The sequence below is a fragment of the Megachile rotundata genome, chromosome 4, assembly GCF_050947335.1.
Source record: "Megachile rotundata isolate GNS110a chromosome 4, iyMegRotu1, whole genome shotgun sequence".
Classification (NCBI taxonomy): Eukaryota; Metazoa; Arthropoda; class Insecta; order Hymenoptera; family Megachilidae; genus Megachile; species Megachile rotundata.
In genome coordinates this window covers 12192539-12217840 of record NC_134986.1, presented here as the reverse complement: position 1 = coordinate 12217840, position 25302 = coordinate 12192539, and the positions used below count along the sequence as shown (strand labels likewise).

The window sequence follows — 25302 nt, the reverse complement described above, 5'->3', positions numbered from 1 at the left end:
TTAATCGCTATGAAACTTTATTTAGTTTGAATTAATGCGTGGTCAAAGTTGCAGTCGAACTTTGACTTGACTTTCTAAAACTTGAACATTTTTATGAAATCACAATTTTTGCATTCTTTTTAATTTCGCTAAAAAAAATCTCTGTAAATCAGAACTTAAGTAGATTTGACATGTCGTCAAATGTTGCAGTCGAACTTCGAATTAAACTTGTATAAATGAATCTCTGTAAAATTAAATTTTTTTCATTTCTTTTGATTCTGATGTGAAAATCTTCATAAGTTGAAATGAAACTGAACTTGACTGGAAATATTTGCTACGAAGCAAAGGGTAATATAATGGAACATCGATAACTCGAACTTCGATGACTACGATGTGTTACAGTTTTGAATATATCGCTTTATGCATTGGGGAGTTGGAGCTTTGAAAATATGAGAATTGGGAGTATGAACATTCGTGGTTTAGAAGTTTGAAAATTTATGGATTTGGAGATAGTGGGTTTGGAAATTTAAATTATGAATTTCAAGATTTCACAGTTTCAGAATTTAGGAATTTGAGAGGTTTGAAACGTGAAAATTTAGGAATCTTGGTATTTTAACCTACACCTTGATATTTTAATTTAAACCTTAATACTTTAAATCTAAATTTTGATACTTCACTAACGCACTAATTTTCAACAATTACAAAATTCGAAAATTCCAAAAATTGAGTCTTTCAAAATTTCCAACTAACAAAACTAAGAATACTTCACTCTTTTCTACTCTGTACAAATCTATCACAATAATTCATAGTTCTGCAAGAAGAATTAAGCGCCATTTCTACATTGCTAAAGTAAACGATATCAAACAAAAGTAGAATTAATTTCCTAGCGTCTGATCAGGAGGTATTCTGTGTTCGAGAGTGGAAAGTCAAACAGCGTGAAGATTTCATTCAATATTTTCAGAGAGGAGAAATTTCTTCTCCCGTCGAGTTTAATGAAATGTTACGAAAATGATCGTTTGAATACGCAAAGCTGTGACATGTTACATTTTATGGGGATATCACACCTTATTACGTGGCTGATAATACTTTCGTTGACTTAGGATCACCGAGTGACATGTTCAACGAGACACATCGCGGTTGTCGACCTCGTATTCAGAATTGGTCCCCTTAGGATCGGCACGCTGCGCGTTTTAACGCACGTGTTATATCAATATGTGAGGTCATCGGGTGACGAGATGTGACACACACGAATCTTCTAGTGAAAATAGCACTGTCATTGACAAATCTTACGAGAGAAAACTACATATTCAATGAGTAATCCATGAGAACACTATTTTCTATGACAAAATGTATCATTGACTCTGTTAATCAAAGAATCCACACTTATGATCATATGTGTATTAAAGCTTTGCATATTTTAACATTAACTCACCTACTAACAATTATTACTGATTTGACAATTAATACTGAATTAAATTATATCTTAATTTAGATCAAACTGAGTATATAATTGAACCCAATGGTATTTGTAAAATTGATATAAATAGCTATTTGATAAAATTAATACAGAAACCTTGATTTAACAGCACCGTTATGCAAATTTCATTCGAGTGAAATGTGCATACCAAGTTGATTAATTTCTTTGATTTCTAACAACTCGAAAATTGCGAAAGCAAGTTAATTAATATGTTCACATTTTACGAATTATTAAATGTTTGCACAGAAAAGTTTCCAGTATAAGTTTTCTCGTGAAAAGGTTAATTAACGAGTTACTCGTTATCTCGAATGGCGCAAATTAAACAGGTTTTATCTGCTAAGCGAATCTCTGATTAAGCAATATAGTCGAAAGAGTGGACCGGTGTCCGAAAAGAATCGATTAGCCGGCAATTAATTCGATTCGATACATCGCAACAGCAAGACGATACTTCACAATTCCGCGTTGCGAAACTCGTGCAGACTAAATATCAAAAGCAGGGTTTGAGCATCGGTTGGCCAATAGGTCGTGTAAGATGAAATGTAGATGAAGTTTACGACATCGGGAAGAGTTTGAAACGTTGATGAACGAAATCGTTCTAAAACTAGGTGCTTGACAATAGATCAAACCGTTCACATCACAAATGGGGGAACAAATGATTAGCTGTGCAGTCACAAGTACACACACTTAAATATTTTCATTATTTGTTAAATGTGGATGAAGTTTGTTCATGAGTAATTTGATACTTAGTTCTGGATAAGATTTCTATTATAGTAATTATTTTCGGAGGTTGCAAAGATCAAATCCACTTATTTAAATAAAAAGATATTTTTCTGCAGATTGATTTTTCTTAGCATTTTTTATAAAAATATTGAAGTGTAATATTAAATAAGTGAATAGTTCATGAAATATTTCAAATTTAAGTGTAAGATATTTTCTACGAAAATGAACAATATCATAGATAATTTTTATCATGCTTCAATTAATTTGTATCATGCTTCAATAATTTTTATGACAAATGTTCTAAGAATCCATGCACAAGAAAATGAAAATATAATTTTACTTAGAAAAATCAAGATCTCTGCCATTTTGTTTAAATTGACCTTGAAATCTTTCATCTCCACCTACAAAAGAAACTCCACAACCCTCCATTATTTTCTTAAATTCTTCATATTATTTACACAGAATATACATTGTAGTATTCAGTAATTTATTCAACCTCCAAACTAGTATTTCAGAATGGTCTAAAATCCAAGTCAGCGAATCTCACGATTGATCCCAGCTCTTCGGATGGAAATTCGTAAGACATTCGCCTTTCTCTCGTACCTCGCTCTTTTTTAAGCTCTCAGGACCTCCCGCGTGTAAAAACACTTTCGTCTGCCTTTCTACCCCATGGTGTTCACCCCCTCCAGCCGCTGGAATGCACGAAATCGTTCCTGTCCGTCTTCGAGAACCCTTCAAGAACTTCAATCTGGTAACAGGGCGTCAATATACCGCACTTAAAGTCCCTTCCTCGTGGACACATACGAATTTCATGGAAATGCACGAATCGACGAGGTGTCGATTGGTCAGCTCCGGAGTCGACGAAAAGATTGAAACGCATTTTTCTTGCGGGATGACGCGAAGTTCTGACGAAGGTCGAAGAATTGTCGCTATTTGACAGTCGTAGGGATTGCAATTTGTCGAAGTTTTATAGTAAGCTTCGGGGGGTGGAGGCTGAAGTTTGCTGGATAAAATGGAGTGCAGGGAGTTCGGATTTTCGAAGTTTTCATATTTGCATTCCGAAATTGAAAAATTGAGAGGAATATTCTGATTGGTTTGATTTACAATTGCGAGGAATATTCTGATTGGTATAACGTTTTGGGAAGTTTGAAGATGCATTTAGTTTTATTTTTGATATGTAATAATGGTCATGTGTGTGAATAACATGCTCTGTATCTTTCTTTAAATTGTTAATAACTCAAATTGTAATAAAGTGTAATTATTATGGGTTCAAAAGTAAAATACGATTGCATACAATAAGTTATTTCATTCTCTAAAAAATCGTCACCGATATCGATGACGTCCGAAGAATCTATTACCAGACCTATGCAACGAACCTCTCAGGGTTAAATCCGAGGTGTAAAAAAATGATTACACATTTCATAAAATAATATTTCATCCAGGAGATTAAAGGTGCAAGGCCTTAATTTATGAAAATTAACGTGCATCTGATAAAATGTAGATTCGAATGTGTCCGCCAGCGCGAGCAAAAGTGGATCACGTGCTATGCATTTCGACGACGCGTTTAATCCCAAACCCCTCAAAATCTCGAGGACAGAACGCGTTCACAGGTTCGTGCTCAGCCGGAGTACTGTTAGGCCCGTATTGAAATTCAGAATCGCGAAAATTCGGCTCGTGTGGCTTTACATGAATGTTGCAGTAGCTGTGATCCTGCATTATGCATGCTCTATAATTCGTGACTTCTGATTACGTCGTGTCATCAGCGCTCTATCGGTGCCTCGCCATTGTCTTCCTCTATGGTTCATCCACCGCGTGCAGACGATTTATACGTTCCACACGTCTCTCCTTCCCGCACTCTCTGCATTCGACGAGAGTGTCTTTTGTAATTACGAACTCGAAAACTGAGGATGAGGAGTCGTGACCGGAGAACTTTATCTTCTTTTCTCGACCGGGATGGTTGCCGGAATTATAGTTTATTATCGAGTTTCTGTTTCGCTTCTCTTTGGAATCTTTTGGATTGTTTTAGTGAATCTTGTGTTTTATTGCTTTTCTTTCGAACTTTGAACGTAATACTTCTTATATCATTTTTACTTGTTTATTAATTGTTTTAATTTTTTTGTGTTATTTATGTTTATAGTATTTAATTTTTATTTCAGTTTGGTGGTATAAAAAGTGGAAGTCATTAATGTTTAAGGATCTTTAATGAAGGATAGTGAATTTCTCATAAATAGTGTGTCATTAAGAAGAGATTGGATATTGGAGTTCTGTCTTGGATCAATTTAACTCGAACGGTGGCCGAGAATTAAAAAAGAACCGTTCCTACTCCCTTTAAAATTTAAATTGCCTGTTAGAGACACGTTAATGTTTGAAAGCTATTATAAAAACGTATTTACATGTATTACAATGTATATAAATAAAGAACATATATTTACACACGTTATAATTCACACGAAAAATATATATTTTAATAAAATATAATATAAAAATATTACATGTGACACGAAATTCTGTATCTATAATTACAAACAGTTTTCATATTGTAGTTGAACTTCAACATAAAAAGAATTAAGTTAAACTTCAACAAAAAATATCCAGGGAGATCTTAAATTTTTATACAGTTACAAGTAATATAAATTATCCCTTAACTTTCATCGTTTAGAAAGGCAGGAATCGATTTTCACCCCTTGTTGATCGAACAGTGTCACCCTTTCGCCCCACGAACCATTAAACTCGACACACGTAAGTTCGTAACAAAAAAAAAGGAAGAAAAAAGAAAAACGAAGGAAAAAAAACGGTTGGCCAAGAGAAAAGGGATGAAGAAAATAACGTGTCACTTTCCTAGTTTCAATAACGTGATACCACTTTCACCCTCGTGGGATCCCACGAAGGGGACGATAAAAGGGAAAACAGGGTTCCCGTGGAACATGGGGCACCATGACCATCCCGCATGCGTCATAGGGGATGCGAATAACCTTGGACTAGCCACATCATTAATAACCATAGATAGTTTTATGATTTTTCTCTCGCAACTCTCACTTTTAATTTCTTTAGAGTTTTTAGACTTGGTCAAATTAAAAAGTTACTAATAAATGAAGCTATTATAAAAACAATTTAACTGATCCATTATAAAAATTGTAATTAAATTCGATCATCATAAAAATCATAATCAAATCAATCTATTATAAAAATCATACTTAAATCAACCTATTATAAACATAATAATTAAATCAAATTATTATAAAAATCTTAACAAGTTTGTTAAAAAAAGTCGTTAATAAATGAAGCTATTATAAAAATAATTTAATTGACCCTTCATAAAAATTGTAATTAAATCCGTTCATCATAAAAATCATAATCAAATCAATTTATTATAAAAATCATACTTAAATCAACCTATTATAAACATAATAATTAAATCAAATTATTATAAAAATCTTAACAAGTTTGTTAAAAAATGTCGTTAATAAATGAAGCTATTATAAAAATAATTTAATTGACCCTTCATAAAAATTGTAATTAAATCCGTTCATCATAAAAATCATAATCAAATCAATTTATTATAAAAATCATACTTAAATCAACCTATCATAAACTTCATAATTAAATCAACCCATCATAAAAATCATATTTAAATCAACCTATTATAAACTTCATAATTAAATCAACTCATCAGAAAAATCATAATTAAAATGGATCTATTAAATAACTCGTAATTGAATAAATCTCTCATAAAGAATATTATACATAACGTATTACTATGTATAACCAATCAAGAGCAAATAACTATGGTACCTCTTAATTACTATTTTTATCATTATTCACATTGTAACTTCTAATGGATTATAAATTAAAAAGAAATGTAGAAGTGTTGAAATATAGAATAAAACTTGATAAAGATAATTTAGTTAGAACACTAAAACAAAGATGCAAACCTATTCTATTTATTTGAACATCAACACTATTCATGCAACACAGAAAATGATAAAATTAAATAACGTTTATATCTATTTAATGAAAATAAATAATGTTTATATCTATTTAATGAAAATAAATAATGTTTATATCTATTTAATAAAAATAAATAATGTTTATATCTATTTAATGAAAATAAATAATGTACATATCTAATGAAAACTAAGTATCTGTATCATTGCAAACATAAATAAAAAATATCTAAAACCTCAGCAACCTCAGAAAGCTTCATATCCACGCATTGAAATCTCCAGCCCTATAGGACATGTCCCATTCCCCTACTAACCAAACAATTTCTAAACTCCTCGTTCTTTTCCCACCGTCAATAATTCAGAAAGATTCGTTCGATGTTTTGCAACAATAAATACAAGGATAAGACTCGGTGCGAGTCACGAGCGGAAAGGGAAAACCCGGAAGCCACGGTGAAGGCATTATGGTGGTCCGTGAACAGATACCGTGGACTAGCGGTACCATGAGTAAAGTTAGCGGAATCCTCGTCTACGCTTCGCGAGTCAGTGGAGCGAGTCCGCTCGCGATTGGACTCCGCTCCGTGAACGACGGTGCCCACGGGCTGAATGGCGGTGCAACTCGTTTATGGTGTGCCTATGGACTTTCACCTCTTTCGAGCAACTGCTTACTCTCACCTTCCATTTCGCTTTTGCCTGTCTACCTGTAAGCGTCGTACATAACGGAGGATGAACAATTTTTTAGAACTGCAAATTACTTCCATGTTACTTCGGTGTGATTATTGATACTTCATTTTTCATTTATGATAGAAACATAATTTATCTCTGGCCTATACTTGCAAGTTGTTGGTGAGTAGGTTTATTGCACTCCATTTTCCACCTTCGGTTTTTAAAAATCGGTTCTTAATTTCTTCTTAAAAAGATCCTTAAATAATAAAATTATTTATAACAGTAATATTTTATAATAACGTTTAAATTTGTATATCACCTTCGGCTTTTAAAAATCGGTTTTTAATTTCTTTTTAAAAAGACCTTTAAATAATAAAATTATTTATAACAGTAATATTTTACAATAACGTTTAAATTTGTATATCACCTTTGGCTTTTAAAAATCGGTTTTTAATTTCTTCTTAAAAAGATCCTTAAATAATAAAATTATTCATAACAGTAATATTTTATAATAACGTTTAAATTTGTATATCACCTTCGGCTTTTAAAAATCGGTTTTTAATTTCTTCTTAAAAAGATCCTTAAATAATAAAATTATTTATAACAGTAATATTTTATAATAACGTTTAAATTTGTATATCAGGAGTGACAGGAAAGACAAGGGAAAATTGAGCTGATGAATGTTTAACTAGCTTTAAAGCGCACGAAATTTTGATTATCCATAGATTGATGAAATATTTAAAAGCGATTTTGCATTCTATCTAATGAATGATTTGAATGTTCTAAAATTGAATGCAGAAATGTATCTTCACAGAAATTATTTATGAGATCGAAGCTGGTTTCCAATATGGGGTTATTTTTAAATAGCACGTCAGTCTCATTATAATCTGTCGAATCGGTAAAAATCAGAGTCGATGAGCTCATCTCACTTTCTAAAGTCCAATTTGGATGCATCTCCAGGGAAATCTTCGCGATCTAAAAGCGAGTCATAAATCACTCGCTTGTCTTACACCTGTCACCGAAGCTTCGTTCTATCGATCAGGATTTTTCTGTGACTGCTAGACGTTCGTTTACCGCGTTCCATCTACGTAATCGTTTTTCAGATTCCCTAAAAGTCACGTTTTCTTCAGGAAGGATATTCTTGAGGAACTCCTTTGTCAGAGATTCACGAATGTCTGGCTAGTTTTGGGTAAACTCTTCAATTTTGGAAACTAATCTTTTTCGGAGGTTTATTCATTCTTTTAAATTTTTTAATTTCAAGATTGTGTATTTGGAGTAGCGAGATTTGTGAATTGGAAAATTGGGAAGTGGAAAAATTAGGAATTTGAGATTTTAAGTTGGGTATTGGAAAATTTGAGAATTTGGGTCAAAATTTTAGCTTTCTGAATTTTCTACTTGACAAATTTTTATGTTTGTCAGTTTGTAAATTTGTAAGTCTCAAAATATTCAAATCTCAAGAATCTCAAAATCTTAATACCCTAAAACCTCAAAATTTGCAAACCCTCAAATCTCCTAATCTCCAGATCTCCAAATCTCCAAATCTTCAAATCTTCAAATCTCTACATTTCCAAATTTCCAAATCTTCAAATCTCCAAAATCTCAAAAGCCCAAAACCTCAAAATTTCCAAATCTCCAAATCCCAAAATCTCAAAAACTCCAAATCTCCAAATCTTCAAATCTCCAAATTTCCAAATCTCCAAATCTCTAAATCTTCAAATCTCCCAAATTTTTAAATCTCAAAACCCCAAAGCCCCAAAACCCCAAAATCTCAAGACCCCAAAACCCCAAAACCCCAAAACTCCAAAACCCCAAAACCCCAAAACCCCAAAATCCCAAAATCCCCAAATCCCCAAATCTCTAAATCCATAAACCTAAAAAAATAAAAAATTGCAAAACTTGAAACAACAGAATGTAATTCAATCATGTAAATATCTTGATTCAATTAATGTTCAATATGAATAGAGTGGATATTTGTCCAAGGTATAAATATTTCCATCGGTACTATTGACACCACTTGACTGGGCATCATTTCCATTGCTAATTATCGCCGAAATCACGTTCAACGTCATGCACTACCGCTTTTAATTTATTATTGACGGCTATTAGTACACACTTCGACAGATTATTTCGGATATTAACGCCGAAAAATATGTTCGCAAGCGTTCCGTATTAAACGCTTTTTATAATTACACCAGCATCGATTAATTATCGATACGTTTCTTTCCTGTCCTTTTTGTCGAATAAATGTTTCAAAAATTTCGATTTCACTCATTTTCTCTCGGATATTAATTCTGTCGAGTTCATTCACTCGATACAATTTATTTCGACTTATACTGTTACCTATTATATCATTTATTTCCATGAGAAGATTAATATTATTCTCCGTAAACATATCAAAATATTTATTTTTTTATACAAGCTTAACTTCCATTTTCATGACATTCTCTCTTAACAAATTTAAAAAAATTAAAAGTTAGTCGTTACTAAATAATTTCATCGATATTCTGTCCTTCATTTTTAATCCGTGCCAGAATCTGTCAGCAAACGCATTGTGCAAACTATTCGATAAACTACATGTTTAAAGCGAGGCGCAATTTCATTTGCCGCTGCAGACAAAAATTTGTGAACGATATCGATTTTTGCATTATATCGTATCTCTCATGTAGCGTTACAAGAGTTATCTTTTATGCGGAATTTCATGCTACAAAAATTTACCAAAAGAATATTTTCATGGAATACAAAAATCAACATCGTTAAACTTTTGTCGAAAAAGGTTTCAGGTTCGTTATCAATTAATTGCAGATATCAATGCAATTTATCATTGCTATAAAATTTGCCGTAGAAAACTTCCGAAAAGAATAAACAACAAAAGAAGTAAAGAATAAACAACAATCCTGCAATCTTTCCAACCACAGAATAAATCGTCGTAGGCTCGAAATCCCTCATAACGTAAGAGCATGAACAACCGCAATCCCCGTCTAAATTCTAACGCTATCGATTCCACGGCATCGAGAGAGTCTCGTCGGTCAAGTCGACGCTTTATATCGCGTGGTTGATCCACCGTGGTGTCTGGTGGGGCCAGGTGCATCGTCCTCAGGGAGAAAGTTTGCTGCAGCGGCGTAATACGCGATCTATCCCAACCTAACCCGACAGACAGACGATCTAGTGGTAGCCTAGGCCTAGGATAAGATTGGCTAGGATTGGATCTTGCTTCGAGATACGCTCGACCGCCTATGAGGAACGGTTGTGCAACCTGGTTGCAACCATCTCGAGCGAACTCTTCCGAGACACGAAAAGCGAAACCACATTCATACACATCGATAATCCACGATCTGCAGATAATTCAATCAAGTTCCCAATTTTTAATAAATATTCACTCAAGTTCAAAAACTTTTCTAATTTTTGATTGTTCATTAATTCTTGTTCATTAATTTTGTGGACATTATAAATTCAACGTTGCATCTTCGATTCGAGGTACATGTGAAGTCTTAGCTAAATGTACTCTTTAGTCCTTGATGACCATTTTTGACTCAATTTGATCAAACCTAATAATTATACATATTAATTAGAAATAACAGAACGAAAGTTCTTTTAACAATTTTTCCAATTTTTAACAGTACTTGTTCAGTAACTGGGTGGACATTATAGATTCAACGTTATATCTTACATTCGAGGTACGTGTGAAGTCTTAGCTAAATGTACTCTTTAGCCCTTGATAACCATTTTTGACTCAGTTTGATCAAACCTAATAATTGTACATATGAATTGTACATAACAGAACGGAAGTTCTTTTAACCATTTTTCCAATTTTTAACAGTACTTGTTCATTAACTGGATGGACATTATAGATTCAATGTTATATCTTCCATTCGAGGTACATGTGAAGTCTTAGCTAAATGTGCTTTTCAGCCCTCGATGACCATTTTTGACTCAATTTGATCAAACATGATAATTGTACATAAGGATGAAAGTTTTGAAATGGTTCTAAACTATATAGCTTCTATAAATTCTTATTTGCTACATTGCATTTGACCTAACCTTTTGCTGAACATTCATTATCATCAGATTTTCTCCATCAAATCTGACGACCTCAGATAAAAGGTATGTAATGACGAAAGGTTTGCACAATGCTCTATCAAATGTTACGAATTGATACAACATAATTGCCTCGCGTCAACTTTCCCGTCATCTAATCATCTCATCGGCAGACTTTCGATGTTTCGAAATTCGCCATTTGATACGGTGCAGTTTAATAGTTTCATTGGGAAATGCTCGAACCGCTCGCAGCTGTCAATTTGATGGAATATCTAAGAGCGGATCGCGACGAATCGACGAACGGTATTCAGGTTGTGCAGTTCGGTAGATAGAATCTCAAAGACAAAACTTTAGTCGTTGTCTTCTATTCTCGTCGCTCGCTTTAATGTAACGATTAATGAAGTCAACCAGTCGCGTTAAGTAGCTTTGACGCGGAAGCGTCCAGGTCTGAATAGTTCTATCGTTGGCACCGAAATAGCTTTCTATGAAGTCTGAAACGATTCCGGCATGAAGTCTACCATGCTCTGGAACGTGGCGAACTTCGACGCGTTTAACGAAGTGCAAAGAGTTTCGAATTTTTACTTAACTTTTCTGCTGCAACTTTTAAACTCTTAATCTTGACATTCCCCTCAAAATATGTCTGCCTTTTTCTTTCGTTTCTTAGGGCGCTCTTAATCGATTTTGTAGTTGTCCTCCAATGGAAACAGCATCAAATCTTAGCTTCAAATCTTGTAGATACACTGATATTTAATTGGGAAGAATGTGTCTGTCGTTATTAAAAGTTTTAAATAAATATTTCTCAGGAATCTTGGAGGTACACATGTGGAGTCTGAGGGACCACCATGTTGAAATGATAAATGTGAAAAATTTGGCATTTAGTGGGTAGTTAAATTATTTTGTGATTAATGACAATAGAAGATAAATTTATGGAACTAATTTTTATCAGCCCAATAATTTTAAATTACTACTAATATTCAATTATACCATAAATCAGTTATACTATAACTTATCAGATTTGATTTAAACTGTCAAATCCATCAGAACAGCAATTAAAGTCTAATATCCTAAGAAGCTTTCTAATGTATCGATATTAATCGATTTTACCCAGAGTCTTAATAATGCTCCACTAAATTCCGGTTCCATTGTTTCCAAATTAATAGTCCATCGATCAGAAGCGACTCTTGCAAGTCCGTTAAATAGTAACGTTAGCAACGAAAGTCTCGAAAGAAGAGTATAACGAAGAAAAGCTATTCTCCGTTTCATTGACGTCATTTTTAGCCACGTGGAGGTCGTTTACGAGTGGTTGAAAAATTTTTCGACGCGGATTTCGTCGCGTTAAAACTCCGGCTTTGCCGTCGCAATTTCGTCCCGGGGGAAACTGATTGGCAGAGTCTTTTTTCCCGAGTCATCGTCTCGGTAGCTAAATTAGTTTCACGGCAGCGTAGGAGACGGAAAAAAAGAGGAGCGAAACCGCGCTCGAGGTGGACGGATGAAAACGCACAAACGTGCGAAAACGCGGCGAGGTCTGCCACCTGCGATTCTTTAAACGTCATTGGCAAAGTGCATCGAGTCGTTATTGCTTAATTTCATTTCTTTAATTGCTTCGGTTACTTGTTGATACGCTCAAGATATTGGATTAACATGAAAATTTTAGGGAGACATTAATTCATTAATATAAGCTGTAATTTTTGTGGACCTCATTTTGGTAATTTTTATTTTTTATCATTTTTGTTTTGATAATCAAAGATGAATAAAATTTGACTTAATGGGCAGTCAGAGTTATTTTACAATGTTGCCTGCTGATTTCAGAAGCACCAATATTTTCATAGAAAGTGACATAATTTGTCAATTAAGATTCTAGTGTTCGAGGTGATTCGAGTGAACGAGGCTATGATTGTAAGAAACAGTGAGCATAAATTTCATTATGAAAGCAGAATGGTCGGTCCTTTCTTGAATTCAATGAGTATAATTCCATTGGAGAAAAAAATTCGTAGTCTATCTTATGTTCGTCAAACGATACCGGACATTTATCTGTATCTACGGCGGATAACTCGTTGGAGAAAGTGTATCGGAGTCAGTGACCGCGCCATTACATAAGGTCCTCCAGTTACTCTCTCATTCATCGTATCTTTATTATTAATGAAATATAAATCGGCACACGACTACGTCAGCATGTGTAAATAAACATTACGATGTGACTTTAAGAGGCGGACATTTGATGCTGTAAGCTAATAGAAAGTTGGTTAAAATTTTTTGAGATTTTATTACTTTATGATTCAGTACTTCACTATTTTATTTTATAGATTTTCTATTTTATTTTGGTACTTTATGATTTTAGTATTCTAATATTATTTTAGTGTTGTATATAGTAGTGTTTTATTATTTATTTGACTGCATTAAAATGCTATACTTTTGATAAAATTTACATTTTCAAACTTGTAGCGTTTTACAGCCCTAAATTTTCTAAAATGTCCAAAATGTCTAAAATGTCTAAAATGTCTAAAATGTCTAAAATGTCTAAAATGTCCAAAATGTCTAAAATGTCTAAAATTTCTAAATTCTGTAATTCTTGATACCTAAATGAGATAACCTAATTTGTTGCTATACATTAATAATCTAATATGTCACTACATATTTCTTGCTACATTACTTGTCTGCTATACTATTTCATAATTCCATCATTATTCGATTATTACACTCTTCCCGTATATTAAACAACCAACAACAATCAAAAACATACAGATATTTTAATTACCGACTTCACAATAAAATAATTACATACTGCCAAAAAATTTAACAGAACATGTACGTCACATCAATATAAAATTGCAAGAGTAATTAACAACCTCGAAACGTGCAATAAAAGCGTTAATAATATTCAATCGAGGCCAGTCGAAATAAAATTCATTGCGTGCAAACAGTCGTCGAGGCTGATTCGGTTATCATCGTCGTTGCGGGATTATCTTGCCTCTTTTTTTTATCAAACAGTCAGCTGACCGCAACAGCGAGACCTATTGTCAAGTTTCTCTCTTGCTCTTCCTCTCTGTTCCTATCTCTGTTTCTCTCGTGTTTGTTATCCGACAGGAAGGAAAGCGTGGTCGAGATTAAATTCCCTCCATTGGCAAGGTTTAGGTTGTTGCGCCACATTCTCCGCATTCGCAGCAGCTCCGTCCGAAGGTTAAGGTTTGCCCAATTTCAGGAGCAGAATTGTTGACAACCGGTTACTGGCCACTTGACTGGATCAAATGAACGTTTTGTGACCGTCTATGAATTCTGATGTTGCTAATTTTAGGAGTGTTTTATTCTTCTTTGGTTTGAAATATGGAGATATGTGGAGGATGTTGAAGACACCCTGAATAGGCTAGTTGTAGATTAGGTATGACCTAGAACTACATATGAAGTGTGGCATGTTATGAGTGAAAAGGGTATGGTATCTTTTAGAGGAAGACTTCCCACGTTTTCGAATTTCTATATTTCCAAATTTCTACATCTGCAAATTTCTACGCCTTCAAATCCCTATGTCCCCAAATTTGCCACGTTCTCAAATTTCTACCTTCCTCTATCTCTACATTCCCAAATTTCTACATTCCCAAATTTCTATGTCCCCAAATTTCTACTCTCCCAAATTCCTATGTCCCCAAATTTCTACGTCCCCAAATTTGCAACGCTCCCAAATTCCTATTTCCCCAAATTTCTATCTTCCTGAATTTCTACTCTCCCAAATTCCTATGTCCCCAAATTTCTACTCTCCCAAATTCCTATGTCCCCAAATTCCTACGTCCCCAAATTTGCAACGCTCCCAAATTCCTATTTCCCCAAATTTCTATCTTCCTGAATTTCTACTCTCCCAAATCTCTACACCTCCAAATTCCCATGTCCCCAATTTCCTACGCCCCCAAATTCCCATGTCCCCAATTTCCTACGTCCCCATAATCCCATACCCCCAAATCTCCATCTCCCCAAACTCTCACATTCTCAAATCCTCACATTCCAAAATTCCTACATCCCCAAATCCTTAACTCTCCGAATTCTTCTACCTTCTCCCAAATTTTCAAACCTTAAATTATCCACCCTCTCAAATCCGCCAAAGCACCCGTAAACAAGGTCCCCAAGAAGCAAGGTGCAAGGTCCCCATCCGATCACATTGTCCCAACCGAAACGTGATCTCTGGGGTCACATTCGATCCTTTCATTGAACCCACCCGAAAATTCACGGAAAAGGCGGAGGATGGGCAATGCGTAACAGGCTGACTTTCGTCGCGTTGCAAAGAGCAAATGGGCGTGTGGCGTTGAAGCGGCATGGCAGGGTCATTGACTGGTGCGGTGGTTAATACAGCATCCAGGCACGCACACGACCGCGGATGAGGGACCCGCTTTTACGCGTGGGAGTTATTAAAAGCCGAACGAACCGGCGGGAAAAAGCGACAGGCTTAAAAAAGGAGCCGAAACGTTGGCGATCTTTTCTGGCGGGTGTCGCGGGGATTCGATGTCTAAAGCTGCCTTTTACAGGCCCTCGAAGAACCTGTATTCTGGCGACGAACTGCCAGGGGTGTTTCCTTCCTCGAATTCGACTGGAATAATTGGAACGTTGTTTCGGGGAAGCTGTCGTTTACTTCCACTAACTGCCGCGATGATTAACTACGCCTTATCTGTCGCTTCCAGCGGATACGGCCGGAAAATTAATTTGAGTTTGGGGTTTCGGGGATGAACAGGTGTATCAAAGTCATACTTTATAATTTTGGTTCATGGATAACTTCTAGGTTTTATTTTATTCAGGTATATTTGTATGACTATTAGTGAATAATTGTACTTTAATTTTATTTTTTTACTCTTCTAGCTTGATTATTTTGCACATGTATTCATATGCAATATTCGTGTTCATACATGTATTCGCATATGTGTTCATATGTGACATATCTTTTGTATCATCATTCATATGTGTATGTATGTATATATTTGCATAAAAATAAATATGTATATATTTATTAGTTCAATGTTTGTATGAACATAATGTATCTATTTATGTTTATTCCTTCAGTTAATCTATTTCATTCTGATGTTAATAAAGTTTGAACGTTACATTTGAACATTCTTAAACAGCCTATCCACATATGTATGTGGAGCAACATATCCTTCAATGTTTGCATGAAACTTGATATACTTATTTGTTTGGTTAACAAGTCTCATTCTGATGTTAATAAGGTTTGAACATCTCGTTTGAAAATTGATAAACAACACAGCTAAGCAACGAAGTATATACATAGTTAAACAACGAAGAATATAATTATTCTTTTTAACTGTCTGTTTGTACCTTCTGTTACAGATTTGATTAATTGAAATAGTTAGTTATAACCTATATAAATCCTCGAAAGAAAATCGATTCTCGAAAGCGTTTAGAAATCACTGTAACGTGTAAGATGTCTCCTGCACCGTGAACGACCCCATGGAAATTTCCCTCGTATCGGTCAATGCAGTTTCCCTGCAGTCTCCCCTAGCTCGTAAATTCTGTTACGTCCCATTCAGTCGGCGCGCGCGTTCACGAATCCTCCTCGCTGGTACGCGCGTGTTTTCGAGCTGAGGCCCGTCTCGAGATACGCGCGAATGCAAGTCTCCTCCCGCAGTTGCATTTCGATGTATTTTTATGCCCGAGTCATCGCTCCCACGGTGTATTTTTATCCGGGCCGAGTGATATGTAACGTTCCGTGGCGATCGGGACAACCCCGACGAGGAAGGGAGATTACTCGCATTTCTTGCCTCCTGTAACGATCAGCAACCCTTGACTATTACGTCTCTTCGTTAATCCTCTCTCGAAATGTTCTGTTTAATAATAGGTACTTTGTGGTACACACATCATATTAAATCATTGGATATGTAATATTAGACCATTTTAACTGCAACCGAATATAACCTTTTCAAAGATACGTATGCATATGTGGATATTTACTATGCTTTTCGAAGATCACATGACTTTACCACATATGATGCATATTATGACTTGAGTATAATATAAATTGATGTTCATTTATTGTTAGAATCAAAATCAATTGTAACAGTAACTAAATCTTTGGATATTTAGTATTAGAACATTTTTACTGCAACCGAACATAACCTCTTTAATGATACGTACACATGTGTGGATATTTTGCTTCTAGAATGTCACATATGTCTTATCACAGATGATGTATATTCTAAAACCATTTGGGAATCATATAATTGTTAGAGACTTAATATTAGTCAAATATAACTACTTGAGAAGTTTAAATCGTGTCTTTTCCTAACCTCAAAAAATCATCCCTTAAATATACAAGTTGAGTGCTTAACACTGAAAATGCATCGTAATTCATAAAATAGCGCCACAGTAATAAAGTATATGCTGTGTAGTGCAACATAAAAATAGCAAAATAATATAAATAATAACAACATAGACATTGAAAAAAAATATTTACCAAAAATAATCTTGAACATAGATTATTTTGAACAAACACATCAGCAAGTAGCTCTGATCTTACTAAGATCGCAGTCGACAGATTCTGCAATTTAGCAGTTAAGCAAAAGGAATTGACTCATAGTAAAGAAAGTGTTAACGGTAACGTCTATTTATAGCCAGCTTCTCATTACTATTTTGTTTGTCTAAGTGTCATTGTCGCATTCAGCACGGTACGCTTAGTATTCGAAAAGTCGAACGTAACATTTGAATTTCTTAAGAGTGTCGCGTACTAAAAGGAACGTACCTTTCGTTTCCTTGCAATTTGCATACATCTTGTTGAACTCTGAACCTCCGAGCGAAGATTGTGGCTTCGTTTTCAATGTTTATTCGCTCGTCAATTTAAGTGTACGTTTTACTTCCGCACAATTCGCTTTCACTTATTCATATCTGTGATATCAAATAGATTTTTATAAAAAGGTGATTTTGAACATTCTGCAATAATATTCAAATTAATAAATCTTTTTTATCATATTCTGTCAGTAAAACAATTTACAGAGATTCTAAATTTTTATTTGACAATTTTTATAACATAGAGAAATTTTCTGTTAGTAAAACAATTTACAGATATTCTAAATTTTTATTTGACAATTTTTGTAACATAGAGAAATTATTTTTAGTAAAGAATTTTGTTACACTTTCAACCTAAAAATAAAACTAAAAATTGCTTTCTGCATCAACAACGTTAACCGAGTCTCCCGTTAATTTTAATACAATTCAGTAATTCTAGTTTTCTCCAGTAATTCACAAAAATAAAGTATCGATTATTTCACGCTCGACGTTTCGATATCGGAATGCTTCGTATTAAATAACGATTGTCCCCGGTATAAGAGTCATCGAAAGAAGTTTCGTGACGTATAAAAGAGAAAAAGAGGTCGCGGTGGTTGGAAACGTAGTGTCATTGCACTTCGGAAGCCACGCAAGAGCTTTCAAGCTCGTAAAGCACCGATGGACAGCCGCTGTTTTCATTGTACTTTTCGAATTTTCAAGGCGTACGCCTTCTCGATCCGTCTGGCTAGAAATTTCTTACGTAACAATACTCGAGGACGGGCGATTATCCTGGAAGAAAAATATAGATCTACTTTGCATTTATCGTTCGAAGAAAATAACTTTGCTTCAAAGCTGAGGAACGTGATTTCCATTTTAGTTGCGATTCTATGCTATTTTAGTATTCGAAATGATGGATTTTCAAACTTAGAAATTTATGAATTTTTAAATTTAAAAATTTTTATGTCATATACATATATTAGACATATATTGTATTCGCAAGTTTCTATTTATTCATTTATATTTTCTCCAACGCTTTTAAATCTTCAAATTTTGTCTTCCAATTTTACAATTTCAAAATGTGAAGATTTCAGAGAATATCTAAATCCTCAGAGAACATCTAAATAAATAAATAGTAACATACGAATGTTGAACAATATAGAGAATATACACAAAGTGACCAATGAGCAGTAGCCCATCGTCCACGCAAAAGAATTACCGGTAATTGTTGACCTCGGGCAACTTTCACCGCCGCGGGGCCACCAGGTTGCCCCCATGCCCATACACGCGTGTAATTTATGCATATTGCGTGCGATCATGGTCTCAGTAGAACCGAGACCCGCCTGCATGGTCAGGTACACGACGACAACGACAAGGAGGAGGTTACGGTTTGCGCAACCACCCACGGTTCATGCACCTTGCCCTCTCGAGGCAACGGCCTGCCCGTTGCGTTTCTCTTCCGCGTTTTCCCGCTCGACGAGCAACCAGGAACAAACGGAGAATGCTGTCGAGGACGTTCTGCCAGCACGAACGATCATTGATTCCATGAATGATTTTCTGACGGGGTTGCTACCGACAACCATTCTACGATTAGCGTTGTCGATGTTTCTTTTGTTTCTTGTCACGATTCGATAGTTGAATCACGGAAGCTATAAGATTTATTTGAACACTATTACTTTATATTGTTCTTTATATTTCATTTTTTAAGTATATTCATTAGTTATGTAATTTTAATTTTTATTCGTTGTTAGCTATTTTTATGGTGTTCGTTAATGGAATTTTTAAAAAGAAATTTAAATAAAATAATTCCGATATTTAGTACAGTGTTAAGATTGCTTTTGTCAGTCATTTTTGTGGTACTCATTAATTAAGTAATTCAACACAAATTTAAATGAAATGAATTTGATGTTTAGCTACTTATTAGGACAGCGTTTATCAGCCATCTTAATAGTGATCATTAATTAAATAATTAAAAATAAATTTGAATAAAATGAATTTGATGTTCAATAACTTATTAATACAGCATTTACAAGCCATCTTTATAGTGATCGTTAACTAAAGAATTAAAAATAAATTTGTATGAAATGAATTCGATTTTCAGCTTCTTATTAAAGCAGCATTTGCCAGCCATGTTTATAGTACTCATTAATTAAGAATCAAAGATAAATTTGATTGAAATGAATTTGATATTCAAATTGTTATTAAAACAGCTTTTACCAGCTACCTTTATAATATTAATTACTTAAATAATTAAAAATAAATTTAAACGAAATGAATTCGATATACAACTTATTAAGACTGCATTTACCAGTCGTTTATAGTACTCATTAATGAAATAATTAAAAATAAATGTACATTAAATAAGCTTAAAATTAAGATGGTGTTTATTAGTCACTTTTCTGGCGAAAGTAATTTAAAAATGATAACTATGAACTCTTTATAATTGAACAAATAATTGTCACAATATTAATGTACTTATGTAACAATCTTAATAAAATCTCATTTTTTAAATTGATGTGGTATAATGAATTATGATGAGCTTTTAATAATTCTTTACATTAATGTTTATTTAATATTTTTATTAATGTTATACACTTTTATTCATGTCTCGTTTAAATATAAATTACAAGTCGTTAACTACATTTTAAAGCGAAGTTAAAAATCAGGAGTTCAATGAATTAAACGACCAACTCATTTAGATCGTAGATGGGGTTAATTTCACGTCATCACGACCAGTTCACGTTCCCCGCTAGAAAATTAATTTCCTCCCATAATTATAACAATTATTTACATGGAAAGCTCGAACTTAACCTATCGAATCGAGTGGTCGGGCTTCGTGGATCTCTCTAATCCGATAGTTTGCAGTTCGACGAAGTCCTGAGCACTGCCAGGATAATTGGCGAGGCTGTAGAAGACGAGATAGGTTAGCTGTTCAAGTGACTATGGTGCACAACTTTGATCGCGAGAACTGGTTTCTGAATCCATGACCATGCTCAACGTGTCTTGGGGCACATTAAAAAAATGGAGGGAGATGATGAATTGCCGGATGAATATCTAGTTTCCAAATCTTCGTACGGAGTTGAAAAATATGGTATACAAGGAGGAAGCAAAGTTTCACTTTCAAACATTTGCACACACTGACATTCACTTATTATTTATTTTAATAAATAATAATTAGATTATTAAATTACTTTCATTTATTAAATTATTGTTGGTTATTATTTGTGTTGATAAATCCTATTATTTATATTCACAAAATTCATCTAAACTAACAAATTTTATTGCTTGCATATTTTTGTAGAATTTTGTATAATTTTTGTATAATTCTGTTGTCTGTACTATTTTAGTATAAAGTCTATATTGTAACATTTCTATATTTCTATAGTTTGTATATTAACCGACCGCCATCTTGAGAAACAATAACCTCAAATGTTATAACCTTAAATAAATTAAAATAAATTTTTACCGCGTTTTATTTTGCCTCTCCGTGTTGAGAATATCGCGGAGTTAAGGATTGATCTTCTTCGTTGGAATGTTTCGTGATCCAGCAGCCACCGTGCGGATCATGACACTCGTGACGCGGAAGTTGAAGCACAAGAGAAGACAAACGGTGGATGCTTCCAGCGTTTGTACTTCTTCCGTTCGTTTTAATCTTCGTAGATGGAGTATACTGTAACATGTAATTCTAATATGTGTTCATCTTCGAGCAATTATGTTTTTGCAGCTATCTTGTTTCCTGTGAACTTCATGAAGCAAGAAGTTGAATTCTTTCGAGGTTATGTTCGTGTTCAATCTTCGATCAATGGAGTACATTATAGTATATGAAGTATAATCTAATATATGAAATATAATTCCGTGTCTTTATTGTGAAAATAACTATTTGCAAATAATTATATTCTGTAGAGGTATTATTATACAGATATCATAAATAGCAAATGGCCGACCTCGTTTTAAATCTCAGACTTTTGTAGTAGCTCTGACATATTAATCGGATCATAGCAATGTAAATATTATATAAGATTTGTTAGTTGACTTTTTACCGAGTTAGACCTCTCAAAACATACAAAGCATTCGAACGTGATACCTCAAATATCCAGTTTCAAATTACAGCAAAAGTATATTAGTTTTGAAAAATTGTTCTGAACTCTAAAATTGAATATCGTCATACGTACTCATTATCATCCCACAAGAAAGTTCAAAAGCTACGTTGTTCAAACCCACAGCTCCAAACTCACAATAATCTCCAAACTCTTCCAAATCCCATAGATGGTTTCTAGCGTTCCTCTTCAACATCCGCATATAAAATCGTACAATTATCATCCCAGGAAACGAGTAAGCCCCCACCGTATCCAGACACCCATAATCCCCGACTAAACCAACCATTTTCGATGAATTTCATAGCCGCCATAAAGCACCTGAGAATAAATGAAAGTAAGCAAACACCGGGTCGTTTCTCTCTGTCTCGATCTTCGTGGTGTTCTCTTCAGCTAACGGTTCTGCGTACGAATCGTGAATAGGCTGCACGCGTAGGGTGAAACGAACGCGCACGCAAACGCATAGGTGTGTGTGTGCAGATACAAACATACATAGGCACATAGCCACATAGAGTGTGGAAGGTGCCGCGTCACTGGCAAGCCAGGACGTCGTAACAGTAGGTCACCAGTGAAAGTGGCTAGGCAGCGAGATGATTGCAATTGCACCGCAACCGGGGGAGTTTAGCGGCTCGCTTCCTGGTGTCGACTAGCTACCGGCATGCCGCGATTACTCTCGGATAATCACCGTTTCTTTGTCCGGGAAATTGGTTTCTAAATGTTCCTTCCGATCCCGTCCACATCGGGAACGGGTCGTTGAACGGTTCGGCCAATCGAACGATCGACTTTCCACTAATCTTTTTCCATTACTTTTCTCTTTCTTAATGAATCGACTCCGTTATTATTACTCCTATTTTACTCATCTTACTTCTTATTAATCTTTCACGCTATTTTGATGGGTCGTCTAACTCGTGACGCACTCATGACGTACTTATAAGGCAATCATGAGGCACTACTGATACACTCATGACGCACTCGTGACATCAGTGACACACTCATGACACACTCTTGAGACACTCGTGACGCATTCATGACGCACTCGTAACTCACTCATGACGCATTCATAAGACATTCATGACGCACTCGTAAGACACTCGTGACACACTCGTGACGCATTCATGACGCACTCATGAGACACTTGTGGTGCACTCATGACGCACTCATGACGCACTTTAGCTGTGATCGAGGAATATGAGGAATTTTGAAATATAAGTATACTGTTCTAATAGTCTATTATTCTATTATTTTAATGTTTTGTTACTTTACTATACGAATTTGCTGCTATATTCATATGCTACTAGGACGCTGTGTTTCTACGTAACTATACAATTATATTACCGTATTTCTGTATTATTATATTATTATCTTACTACATCTGCCACTTATGAATATAACTATGCATGAATATGAAAAATGATACATATGAAATAAACATGCAAAATAAATGTTCGATTATGAAATAAAATAACTGTTAAAAAAATAAAAAAATTAATATAAAATAAACATGTAAAATAAACGTTCGAATATGAAACAAAAGGAAAGTACATGATAATGTAGAGAGCGAAGGGGTTGAAACGCGTACATCAGAGGGTAGGAAATGAAAGAATGAAAAGAGTATTGTTAACGACGGAAAGTAGTAAAATGGAAGGTCAAAGCGGAATTTATATTTGAACTGGTGAGATTAGCAAGGTTCACCGTGTCACCGGGTTAATGGCGATGATAAATGAGAGCGTATCCGATATCCGTGTATATGACCGGTGTCACACGGTATGTAACCGCTTAAATATGCCCGTTTCTATTTCCATTTGCGCACCCTGCTACCCTGACGTTTCCGCTTTCTTTATAATCCACCGTGTGTAGCAATATCAAACCCCCTACGCTCTCTGTTTTCCTTTCCAACCCCTTTTCTACCCTTCTCTCTCTATCTGTAGCGAATTGAATCCACCAGTGCAAACAGTCCCGTACCCAGTTCCGATTTCATTTTCACGATGCACCGGTTATCGTTGTCTCTACAATAATCACAATTGTCTTCGCTCCATTTCTGCAGGATTTCCGCGCTATTATGGGAAATCTATGGCGCTGTGTTTAACGTGGCTGATGGAATATCTTCGTCTTGGTTTACGCACCGATCTTCTCTATGATCCTATTTAGCTTTCATTATTTTCTATTTTGAAAGCACTAAGACTAGCATTGTATTGTATGCAATACATTGTATTGTTAACATAGATTTTTTTATTAAACGCCATAAGTTTACAATTCGTTGATCGATTTCAATAATGATTGTTGTGTTTTGTAGGGAAGGCTGTTTTCAGATAACATATTGTTTTAATAGATGGCGCTAGTTTTTCTTAAAGTTAAAAAGTTCCGTTACTTTCTCGACATACTGTGTATGAAACTAGTATGAAATAATTACTGGTTCAGTCAACAATTCATACAAATTTAGTTTGAGGTTATAAAGTTAAATTTACGAAACATTGAGAGTTAATAATGAGCAAGTGTTTAGTAATAAAAATGGCAGTAAATGAATGAAAGTAAATTAGAAATTCGTTCCTCCAGAATAATAAAATGCAGTTTAACACCGGTTTTAACATCCGTTAGACTGTTACAATCCTCCGGACGTATTCTGTGTCCGTGTTCAAATACCATTGCTCCAAATGAGCGTAAAACCAGGACAAAGAGGAACAATTCTCGAACTGCTTGAAAGCTCTTCACTGCAATAACAATTTCATGCTTTGGAGAGTCCGCGCACCATGCAGTAACTAAAAACAGCTTTCAAGCGATTTTGATAATCCCCGAAAACAATCTCCCTTTACATATTTGTTCCAATTAATTCCGAGTTGTTCCATACGTTCGCTTGCGTTACGTCAAACCGATTTCAAACAATTGGTAGTAATCCTTCCTTTAAAACCATTTATTTCTTTGTTCTTTCGGTGCGAGCTGATTTATTCTGCGTCAGACTCTCACATTTTTCAATTACGGTTTTTAATTTTTTTTTATTTTACTAGTATTTGTGTTTTGCAAGTTTTATACATTTCTCTTATTTTTATTTTTTTATTCTGGAAGTGTTATATTTTTATTTTTTTAAATTTGGTAATTTTCAAGTTATTAGGGTTATATTTTTAAAAATTTTCAAATGTCCAAATTTGAAGATTTTCAAAATTTTGATCAATTGAGGTTCCAAGGTTCCAAATTTCTATATCCCCAAATTTCCAATCGTTCAATCACCCAATTTTCCAATTACCTAAATCCCCAAATTCCCAATTTTCCAATCACACAAATTCTAAACTCTCAATTTTCCAAGCACCCAAATTCCCAAACTCCCAATTTTCCAATCACCCAAATTTCCAAACTCCCAATTTTCCAATCACTCAAATCCCCAAATCCTTAAATTCCCAAACTCCCAATTTTCCAATCACGAAAACCCCCAAATTCCCAATTTTCCAATCACCCAAATCCCCAAATTCCCAAACTCCCAATTTTCCAATCACCCAAATTCCCAAACTCCCAATTTTCCAATCACTCAAATCCCCAAATCCTTAAATTCCCAAACTCCCAATTTTCCAATCACGAAAACCCTCAAATTCCCAATTTTCCAATCACCCAAATCCCCAAATCCCCAAATTCCCAAACTCCCAATTTTCCG

The 25302-nt window shown here is 34.6% G+C and overlaps 1 protein-coding gene and 1 long non-coding RNA gene across 9 annotated transcripts in view; one reads left to right on the top strand and one right to left on the bottom strand.

Annotated features, from left to right (window-relative positions):
* Hr4 (nuclear hormone receptor 4) overlaps window positions 1–25302 on the top strand; it is a 213062-nt gene that overhangs the window by 15203 nt on the left and 172557 nt on the right. The window lies entirely within an intron of this gene.
* Window positions 17868–25302, bottom strand: part of LOC143264387 (uncharacterized) — a 143929-nt gene continuing 136494 nt past the window's right edge. The window contains exon 2 of the long non-coding RNA XR_013038106.1: window positions 17868–18360. This is a non-coding gene — a long non-coding RNA (uncharacterized LOC143264387). The remainder of the gene's footprint in view (window positions 18361–25302) is intronic.